We start from the raw sequence: 12,063 nt of genomic DNA on the forward strand, positions 1-12,063 counted from the left end.
ACTTTAGTTTGTTCAGTGGATATGTAATCTAAATAGAGTAATTAGATACTTTGTCATTTATTCCACACCTTTCTTTGTAAAACTTTGCTCTCTGTTTTGCTTCCCAAATTGATTTATATTTTCCAATCTGCCTTTTTCCTTTCAGGCTTTTGGCCGTCAAAGTAAAACGTTGCGATGCCTTTGGATTATTTTCTTTAAATGTGATCTCAGCTTCTGCTGGCTCTTATTAAAGACTGCCTGTATGGATCTGTGAAGACCACCCCTGCTTGTCTCTCTAACGGACCTCTTTTATATCCAGAAATGACAGGATATTGATTACAAGAAGAGAAACGGTGAAGATGTTGCTAATCTAAAAAAAAAAAAAAAAAAACAGAGAAATGCCGAAGACTGAAAATCTCTTTGTTTCCTTCAAGTCTGGCTAACGTCTTGTATAAAGTGGTTGTGTGTGTTTTGTCTTACCTAATATTGAGGCAAATGTTTGTTCTTCATCTTTGAGGTTAAGGGGATTATTATAGGACCTGTTTGAGACATGCAGGGGCCTGTAGGGACAAGAAACGTGATCTTACTCTACTGGTAAGATTTGTAGATTTGTAAGAAGTGCAGGGGTGAAAACACACATTATATCAAATGTCTTATGTGATTGGTGGTATATAGAATATTACATGTATCTAATATATATATATATATATATATATATATATATATATATATATATATATATATATATATATATATATATATATATATATATATATATATATATATATATATATATAATGTTGCAGCATTTAACATACCATACTATATTATTATTATTTTTATTATTATTATTATTAATTATATCTTATTATTACTAAGAATAGTTAAAAATTTAAATGTAGATTCATAGTAAATATAAATATTTTGTACAATAAAAAGAAAGTATTATGTCCTCATCATTATCATCTTCATTATTATTATTATTATTATTATTATTATTATTATTATTATGATTATTATCATTTCATTGTATTAAAGGTTTATTTTAGTAAACATAAACTAAATTAAAACTGTTTTATATAAGCAGGTTTGTAATATAATATTTTATTTAATAACATTTTTAAAATAGAATTTTAATATAATGAAAACCCTTTTGTATAAGTATTTGACTGACGTGCAATATAATAATAATAATAATAATAATAATAATAATAATAATAATAATAATGACAACGATAATAATAAGAATGATAATAATAATAATGATAATAATAATGAGAAAGATAATAACAACAACAACAACGATAATAATAATAATAATTATTATTTTTTTTATAATTATTATTAATATTATTATTAATATTATTATTATCGTTGTTATTATTGGTGTGTGAGTGAATATTCATAATATTATTTTATTAATTGTACTTATTAAAAGTTTAGCATAATATGTTAAATATCATACATCAAACTCAAATATGTTTGACAATTATATTTTTGATGTTTAAAGTTTTTTTCTAAATTATCACGTGTATTGTTACATACAATATTTTAGCAAAAAATAATCAGTAACAAAATAATAATTCATCTGCATAATTCTTAATAATATTGCACTCGAAATGTTTATTCATTAAAATAATTATTATATTATAGTTATGAAATATTATTATTATATATGCAAGATGTGTATTTGTTATGTAAAACATTTTACTATAAATGTAAATTGTTATATATGAATACAATATTTATAATTTACAATTGTAAATATTCATTCATATTTAAATGTTCTCCCTATGTTTGTGTGGGTTTTGGATTTCCCCCAGAGTCCAAGGACATGATGTATAGGTGAATTGAATCAACAAAATCAGCCATAGTGTATGTGTGTGTGAATGAGTGAGTATGGATGATTCCCAGTGCTGGGTTGCAGCTGGAAGAGCATCCACTGTGTAAAACATATGCTGGATAAGTTGTCGGTTCATTCCACTGTGGCGAGTCCTAAAAAAGGAGCTAAGTTGAAAGGAAATGACTAAATGGTACAGTAATACATTATACAACAACACATTTTACACTGTTACATCTGATCTATGTACGTCTGTGTACGTGTGTGGTTATATCCTCATCATCAGTAGGCGGAGTCCTGCACAGTGGGTTGGGTCTGCAAGCTCCTCCCCTCCTCAAAGCTCTCATTCTCTTCTGACTTCCAGAGCAAGTGCAGAGCCGCGCACAGTCCGAGCAAACAAACACGCCGAAAACACCGACATGTGACGCTCCTCGCAGCCCTCATGAACTTTCATTTTATATTTCTGTTTTAATTTCTTTTTTCTTCCCCATAAAGACTCGAACAGAGCAGGACTCGTAATCAAGCGCCGCGCAGTCGTCCTGTGGATTTGCCAGGAATTATTCACCCATTATTCATCCTCGTCCTTTATTTGTCCAAATCCTGGAAGAAGAAGAGGAAAAGAAATCAGCGCTTTGACCTCCAGCAATAACAGAAGAGAAGAGTTTTGGTTTAAGCAGCAGCAGCAGCAACAGCTCGCTATTCGGGATTTTATCACTTTTGAGGATCGAGTTGGTTCACCTTCTTCACCTGAGTGAAACGGTAAATGGCTCTGTGTGTCTCGTTGCGGTGTGGAACTGAATTATAACATCTCTGTGTCGTTAAAGCGGTGTGGGGAATCGACTGGACAGACTCTGCTGGTCGGTCTTGGTATGTTTGGGTAGTTAAAGTTTTTATAATGTACAAAAATCAGGTTTTATAACAATAGACTTGCTGTAGGAATAATACAAAGTAGTAGTAGTGATGATGATGATAATAATAATAATAATAATAATAATAATAATAATAATAATAATAATAATAATAATGATATTAATGACAATAATAATAATAATAATAATAATAATAATAATAATAATAATTAAGCAATGTATATAATAATAATAATAACAATAATACTACTACTACTAATAATAATAAATAAATAAATAAATAAATAAATAAATAAATAAATAAATAACAATACAAGTAAAATATTACAAGCAGGAAAAAGTTAAACAAATGAAAAGGCTTGTGTTTCAATGTGTAATCACATGCCATTTTATTCCAGTTGTAAAGTAACTTAAAGCAATTTAAAGCTAAACAAAAAGCTGCATTTCGACCTCTACAATTTTAAAACATTTACTAACATACTTAAAGATATCCCTAAAATAAGATATTTATATTTAATTTAATTAAATATTTATTATCAAGTTATTATCAAGTAGTAATAAACTTTCAACTATTGGTCTAAAAAATTTAAATGATTTTTAAATTATTTTTCACTTATTTAAATAAATCCTTTAAGTAAATTTTATTTGCATTTATATTAAATTTTCTCCGTAGTTGTTATTTTTTATTTAGTTTTTTAAGCAGCAAAGATTAAAAATAAGTAGTTTTAAAGCTTTTTTTTATTATGTGGGAAGTTTAAAAGTAGTTAATTAAACAAATAGTAGCTATTTTAAAAATAAATTATTTATTTTTATGCTTTAATAAAGTTAAAACCAACACGTTTAAAAGCAGCAAGGCTTAAAATTAATACATAGTATTAAAAATAGAAATAAAAATGCACTTAGAGCAGTTTATTTAACTTTTGATAACAGTTGTTTTGAGGTGTTAAAAAGCTGCAAGGTTATAAATAAACATAATTTAAAACTTAAAAAAACTTTAAAAACAAACAAACAAACAAACAAAAAAACTTTTTAAATGTCTGTTTGCGAGAAGCACTCAATAAAGCACTGAGTAAACAAATCTATTTACAAATTTGAAATTTTAGCGAAGTTTAAGTATTCAAAAACTTTCTATTGTTTCCAGGTTGAACATATCAACAGTTAAATAAAAAAATCAACAAATATTTTAAAAGCTGAAAAAAGTATTTCAAACAGTTTATGAAACATTTAGAAATATTATTTACTTTGATATTTGTTTTTTAATCAGAGAAAGCAGATAACAAACAAATGATAATCAATAAAAAGCTAATTTTTTAAATAAAATCAAGTATGTGTTGGGAGGTCAACAGGTTTTTACTCCCAGAAAGGGTAAAAGAAATTCATTTCAAAATGGCACAAAAGTACTTTTTGGAAAACAGGTTTCAGGGTAGATTTTGGATTCATTTTACAAATTAAATACCTCCATATATATTATATATATATATATATATATATGTATTATATATACGTGTTATATATATATATATATATATATATATATATATATATATATATATATATATATGTTTTGTGAATCGTGATACCATTTCTAAGGTATATGTAAAGGTTTTTTAAAAGTGTTTTTTTTAAATGTGTTTTAAGCTATTGAAGATGGTTTATTTTATTTATGTAACCTGACATGTTTACATTTACAAATCGTTTTAAACTGTTCCTAAAATGTAATATATTGTGTTAAATAGGGGGAAAAGTTTTTTTTTTTTTTTTACTAAGACATTTAAAAATAAATTGTTTTATAGCAGTAAACACAAAACCGTGAAACCGCGATACTACAGGGGAATTGAGTGAGCTAAATTGTCCATAGTGTTTGAGAGTGTATGGGTGTTTCCCTCTGATGGGTTGTGGCTGTAAGGGCATCTGCAGGGGCATGTGCCGAATAAGTTGGCGGTTCATTCCGCCGTGGCGACCCTAGAATAATAATGGTATATATATATATATATATATATATATATATATATATATATATATATATATATATATATATATATATATATATATATATATATATGATATTATTTTTATGCATGTTCTGCATCACTGTATAAGTTTTGTATGACTGTTACATATGTCATCGTATAATGCTGTATGTATGTGTTGGGTTGAATCTGTGCTCGGCTGGTTGCGACTCGGCGGCTGTGCGATGTGAACAACTCGGGGCTCGGTTGCTCAGGTCTTGAGGCTGGACAGTGAAAGTGTGTATGTGTGTGTGTGTGTGTGTGCGGATTGATTCGTGTAGATGGAGAGAGAAGAGCTGTAGAAGGGCGAGATTTCTTCTCCTCCTTGCGCTCGGATGCGTCTATAAGCTTGACATCCAGACATTATAATAGCTGCGATGTGACGCGCGATCTATTTCCTCCGAGGTAAGTCATCGCGCGGAGGGCATTTGTGGCAGATGGACTGAATTATAGCTGGTATTTTTAGGCTTGGCTGTGTTTGTGCTGCAGAGACTGGCGCTCCTAATGCAAACCAAATGCAAACAGGTGTAAGACCATCGTCTGTACGGCGAGCGAGCGCAGACGCGACGCGATAAACCAGAACGGTTCATTTTTAGTCGAATATGCATCGTACGACGTTTAGTTTGTCGCGTCGCGTCGATCGCGTCACGTCGTGAGATGGGCTTTAACGCTCCAAAGCTGGTCAAATAGCGAATTACAGGATTCGAATTTCCAAATACGACTTGAATTAACGGTTTTAACAAACATTATGTTCGACATTGATGTAGTTGCTTGTCTGTCGGGTTTTTGGAGGTGTAAATGAAGGTTTTGATTAACACGTCAAGTTGGTTTATCGTTTAATATCGATGGCCTGAGTTTTGAAATGTGTGTGATGTGGAAAAACGTGATGTAGGTAACTCGTTTCCGGTGTAACATCATTCATATCACTGTTTATTATCATTATCCGCCGGTTTGTTCGGATAATTGCCGTTTTAAAGGACATTATTGGGTCGTTTTAGATGTTATTGATTACTGAAAGATGATCAATAATGTCAGTCTAAGCAGAAAAAAAGGTTTACATTTGTTATTGTGCGTGTCGAGGTAAATATGCTGCTGGTGAATTTAATTTCCGCGTTCCGCTTTTGGTTTCATAGTTTTGTTTTTAGCCTTTGTAGACTTTGAATGGTTTTGTTGTGAAAATTACATTCTTCGTGTTTACACGTCAGGCTTTGGCTTTAATCTTCGCTTTGCGATGTAAATAATAATATTGTGGCTTTCGTCAAGAAATCTTGCTGAAGTGTTTTGGCTTGAAATCAAGCTCTCCAATGGTTTGTGGATTTGTTAGTCTCTTCATCCTTCTAAAGACATGACAAAGTAACCTCAGTGTGTAGCACTAATGAACCAAGAGGATTTTTTTCTTACTTATTGGCTTGTTTAGCTTTTTAGCATGTTCATCACGTCTGGTTCTCCATGGAGACGTTTTTAAACCTTTCAGCTGTGTGAGGGGTTTTTTCCCTTCTTGTCAGGGGACATGAAGACCTCCATGAGCACGCCAGACATTTGTTTCCACGCTATCCTTCAGAATTTGACTTTTTCTTTTTAATGCTCCTCAGCGAACAGGAAAATGCTCCCCGAGTCCAGTCGGTTTTAACTAAACACACGATTGACTCCAAAACAAGGCAGTGGTGGAACTGTGCACTTGCTTGAAAAGAAAAACCTCATGTATTATATATAATGCTGTGTAAATACTGTTTTACAGTGATTACAAACAGAACAGTCATTGATCTAGTAACCAAACACTGTGGTTGTTTTGAATACAACTGTTTTTTTTCTTTCTTTTTTTTTAATAAGTCTAAGCAGAACTGGGTTATAGGCCTAATGGTTTTATTTCTGCTAAAAATCTAAATACATTACATGATGTAGGTTTATGAACCTTTTTATTGGATTTTTTTTATTTATTCCTAGTGTTAGTGTCTGTTGAAAGGTATGTAATATCCTGATAACGATATATCACAATATAACACCATTTCTGTCAGTCTAAAGTTTATATATATGAGCAATTCCAGCGTTATGGGTGTGACATAAATACACAGAGAAAGTCAATGTTAACTGTATATTGAAACATCTGTTTATATTTTCCAAAACAACTAGCCACAGAGTTACGGGATCAGAAAAAAATCAATCTGTTAACATTTTTAATATTTTAAATGAGGAAAATAAACATGCGTTATGGATAAGACGAAATAAGCGAGTTTACAGTATACAGCATTGTAGAATTTCTGCGAATTAAACTGCACAAACCAAAAGAAATAACGATAATCAAAAGGATAAGAGTTGCTCACTATAGAACAAAAACGATTGGTTTTATTTTATTTGACATATCCGTTATGGATGTGACAGCTCTCTAATATGGATGCGACTGATATGAAATTGGCACATGTGTGGTTTTTATTTTTTATTTTTAATTTTTTTTGGTAACTCTAATATAATTTTGAAAACATTGACAAAGACATTTTTGAGTATTTTTAAAGCACTGTAAAATACTTATTTGCACAAAATAAAAAAAAAAAACACAGAAAAAAACCCCCAAAAAATGTCATGGCAAGGTTGACATTTGCATGGAATTGCCCTATATCTATCTATCTATCTATCTATCTATCTATCTATCTATCTATCTATCTATCTATCTATCTATCTATCTATCTATCTATCTATCTATCTATCTATCTATCTATCTATCTAACTATCTAACTATCTATCTATCTATCTATCTATCCCACTTTTTTACATTTTGATATAATGTACTCATAAATGTGATTATTCATATTTGAACCTATTTCTCGCTTTATTTAGAATTTAAAATAAACAAACAAAATAAATTTAAAATAAATATTAACTATTCATAAAACACTTTTCTAAAACGAATGATTGCAGGTTCGACATAACAAAAATAATGCAGAAATATTGCTGTATAAAGTGTAAATATTGCACTTTAAACCTTGCAACTTTATCATGATTTCTGTTTATATCCCAAGTAATTCAGCGTAATATTGCGCTGATGTAAACTATGAAAATGTATTACCATGAACAATTTATTTTGTTACACCAAGAAATCAACTATATAGCACATAATATGGAATTATATACTTTTAATTTTGACCGTACTATTTACAGTTGAAGTCAGAATTTTTAGCCCCCCTGAATTATAGTCCTGCCTTACATTTTTCCCCAATTTCTGTTTACTGGAGAGAAGATTTTTTCCACACCTTTCTAAACATAATAGTTTTAATAACTAATTTCTAATAACTGATTTATTTAATCTTTGCCATAATGACAGTAAATAATATTTTACTAGATATTCTTCAAGACACTTCTATACAGCTTAAAGTGACATTTTAAGGCTTAATTAGGTTAACTAGGCAGGTTTGGGTAATTAGGCAAGTTATTGTATAATGATGGTTTGTTCTGTAGACTATTGGAAAAAAATATAGCCAAAAGGGGCTAATAATATAGACCTTAAAATGGTTTAAAAAAATAATAAAAACTGCTTTTACTCTAGCCGAAATAAAACAAATAAGACTTTCTCCAGAAGAAAAAATGATTTCAGACATACTGTGAAAATTTCCTTGCAATGTTAAACATCATTTGGGAAATATATATAAAAAAAATCAAAGGAAACGGCGGGGTGATTAATTCTGACTTCAACTATCATCATAACTCACTGCCCTATGAGGGCATATATAAAAATTTGCACATTTTATCCAATCAGCTATACTAAGTTGCAAGTTTTATCCATCATGTTAACATGTATGAGTGGACTTCTACCAGAATCTTCTTCCTTATGAAATTTGGTCAACCTGTTATGTCTATTCCCATCTGAACTAGAACTGAACGTTACACGCAGTACATCTTGTGTTCAATCTTGTCTGTCCTGCCCCGATTTAAAAACCAAAAACACCCACAGAGTTGAGTCGGTTGGTCGTTTAGTCACTGAATGTCTCATATGAACGAGGTTTAAAGTGAGCGCTACTGGAATAAGGCCATATCTCTTGTCTTGGCATGCGGTTGAGTCTATTTTCTGCAACCCCCTCATACCTTCCCAAGGGAAAATCCAGCGAGTAAAGGGGGATAAAATTAGAGGACAGGTATAAGTTTCCTTCCTGCCTCCCCTCTTTTTTTTTTTTTTACACTAGTGTATGTTCATCTTGGTGTCATGTTTCACATCTTCAGTGAGTTTCAGTTTCATATTCGCACTGGATTCCTCCTGAAAGTCTGTGATGGGACTCATTTTTTCTCTCTCTCTCAGGTGTCCTTAATTTAATTGCGATTGCAGGTATTGCAATACCCTTTGGGCTGATCGTCTTGCAGAAGATGTTCTGGCCTGTTGTACTGTTGCACTTGTCAAGTGTTATTGATTTACTTGCCCCTGAGAAGAACTCTCTTGGCTCTGTAATTGCATGTTCATTTATGCCTTAATTTGTTTGAGCTAACCAGTCCACAGAGATATTTATTCCTGGTGTACCTTGTAAAAACGTCCTTTTACGGTGCAATCCGTGTGGAGAATATGCTAGCAGAGGGTGGCGATATTGATTTATTGCCGACGCACGTGACTTCGTTGTTGACGAGGTTTTAAAAATAGAGCTTTTCCTCAACGCGCCCCCACCTCCAGCAGGTGCCTGGAAGTTTATTGTACATGATTGCACGGTTGAGTCCGCGAAAGTACCTATTTGGGCTTTGCACAAATCTCTCCGCACAAATAAAGCCTTAAACTTGGATTACGACACACCGTGAAAAAGGCGGGTAAAAAGGCGCACCCACCTACATAAAAAATTCCAATATAAAGTCATGCTCCAGACCTTTCATAACTAATGTGCTTTCGTAATCTTGCAGGGCGATTGGATTTGAGATGACGCCGGAGTCAGTTGCAAGCATGTCTTTTTTTTTTTTTTTTTTTTGCGCGCACACACATACTTACACATACACATACACATGCAGATCGCTTGTTTATTTTCCAGTAAGCCGCTTCAGTCTTCAGAGGCACTGTCTGCTGCAGTGTGCAATAGTTCACACTTCAATTGCAGCCTAACCTAGATTTCTGTAGCACTGCTTGTAAATAACCCTGGGGCTCTGTTCTGAGGGTGGGGGCTTTAAAGGCAGCGGGGAAACGTCTCTAATGCGAGGCTGCATACTATCCGTACTGTGATAAGACTTGCATCATCAGCAGAGGTGCGGATGAAGAAAGAAGAGGAGGATCGTTCAGATGTTCAGTCTAATAGTGTGCACTTCTGGTGCTGAGTACGGGTGTGTGCTGATGTTGATTTGGCCATGTGGACCGAGGTTTGTTTGCAATCGTCTACTGTGTATGTGCGCTCTATTATGCAAGAATAAACCTGTTCTGGAGGTGAGGTTTAATGGCGACAGGAAATCAAACGTGACCCTGTTTGTTTTCTTGATACAAGCTCTTGGTGTTATTGGCAATGATTTAGTGAAGAACATCAAGCTGATGTCAGTAACCCATTTTGTTTTTATTATTATTATTATTACTATTTTTATTATCTTTTTTATTATATTTCTGATATATATGTTACCCTGGACTAATAAAAAATTGTTTAAGGGTATAATTTTAGCAATACTCAAACGCATTGTATAGTTAAAAATTACAGATTTTTTTTTATTAAAAGAGCATGTTCCATGAAGATTTGTTAGTTTATCTAGTTTTAATTTGATAAATATACCATCGGAATAGCAAGTTCACATAGCGAAGAGAACATGATTTGGACAGTCTGATTTTGGCTAAATATTGTCCTACCCTAGCAAAGCCAACACAAACTCGCAGCAGTTCGTAACTTTTTGATTTAGTAGCTAATTCGTATGAATTTGTATGATCTCATTCGTACAATTTAGTATGATTTGCTTATCCCCCAATTATGGGTGGGGTTAGGTGCCACGCCTCCTTTTTAAAATACGAAAATGTATGCCTGAACTTGCACAAATTCGTACAGAATGTAAAATAGATACGTTGCGAGCTCAAGCTGAACAAATCTACTACAAATTTTTCGAGGTCAGTTTTTTTTCTATTAGTTTCCCTACCACGTGTGGAGTCACGTGATCCCACTCTATTAAGGTTGATTTCTACTTCTGCATCGAACGCACAGATATGGTTCGTCGAAGCCTTTGTGCAGTCGCACACCTGCAAACCTCTTAAAAATGTCACACATTTGCATTACATTGACGATGATTGGAAGTTGCGTCAGAGATGCCTTGAGACAGCATATTTTCTATTACAATAAGATTATTATTTACAATAAAATATCTGTTTACTGAGGTTTCAGGAAATTCACAGTTTTAAATACTATTTACAGGATATGCAGGAGTTATTTCATTTAGTAGAGATGCTGCTTATTTTCTAGTTTTGAAAACATTAAAAATAATTATTAAATTCAGCTGTTCAGCGTTATTGTTCAATAAATATTCATAGATCGTAGATACTGTGTTTCCTTCAATTATTTTAAAATTAAGTAATGCATCCATTCAGAAATCTCTCACTTGTAATACGTAAGCATATTTAATGTACAAAACCTGTCAGTTAACTATGAGGGCAGAAAAAAAATAATTGTAATAATTATAAACAATTCAATAATTATAATCGACTAAAAATGTTCAATTAGTCGAGATTTTGATTTTATGCCAAACCGCTCAGCCCTAGTAAAACAGCATTTGGACCCTGTTTGTTTTGAACTTTTTACACGTTTAAATTCCATCACAAGTTTTTAGTTTGTTTAATATGTAAATGTTATGTTGAATGGTGATAAAACCTTTTTCTGCCTATAATTTGACTTTTTTTATTTATTTATTTTAATTTTTTTTATGAAGCAGTAATGGGGATAGATTGCCCAAAAATATTCAAATTGAATAACCCTCAAGTGGTTAAGGCATTTTAGAATGACCAAAACAACATTTCAGATCTTTTATAATGTGCTCAGCCTGCTGGTTTATTCATTCACACACATTTTTATCATCACATGATCTTTTCACATGACATTTTTTAATCCGCATGCTGGAGTTTGTTCAGTAAAAATGTTTCTATTGTAATTTATGCACATCTTTTCTTATCAAATAAAAAGTTTATCCTACTTAGTTAAGTGCATACATTTTTTTTATGTGCATTTTCAAAATTTTTGTCAGTCAAGGCACATTGACACATAATGCGCATATCCAAATTGTGCATACAAAAAAAAAAGGTGGATGGAAACAGCTACTGATGACTAAATTTTCTGTTGGGTGAACTATCCCTTTAAAGTACACCATTGCTTGCTTTAAATGTGCTGTCTTCCTAAACAGAATGTAATCTGATGCACCAGAAGCAACCATATAGCTAATGTTGTCC

At 32.0% G+C, this 12,063-nt stretch overlaps 1 protein-coding gene across 3 annotated transcripts in view; it reads left to right on the plus strand.

Annotated features, from left to right (window-relative positions):
• Positions 1–2,202: 2,202 nt before the first annotated feature.
• The window catches only part of dag1 (dystroglycan 1), a 62,354-nt gene continuing 52,493 nt past the window's right edge, over positions 2,203–12,063 (plus strand). Inside the window, exon 1 of one of the 3 annotated variants that reach the window (XM_087302360.1) lies at positions 2,203–2,686. The gene's annotated coding sequence lies outside the window, so the exon portion shown is untranslated. 3 annotated transcript variants of the gene reach the window in all.

Source organism: Danio rerio, chromosome 22, assembly GCF_052040795.2.
Source record: "Danio rerio strain M-AB ecotype USA chromosome 22, GRCz13ab, whole genome shotgun sequence".
In the NCBI taxonomy this organism is placed as follows: domain Eukaryota; kingdom Metazoa; phylum Chordata; class Actinopteri; order Cypriniformes; family Danionidae; genus Danio; species Danio rerio.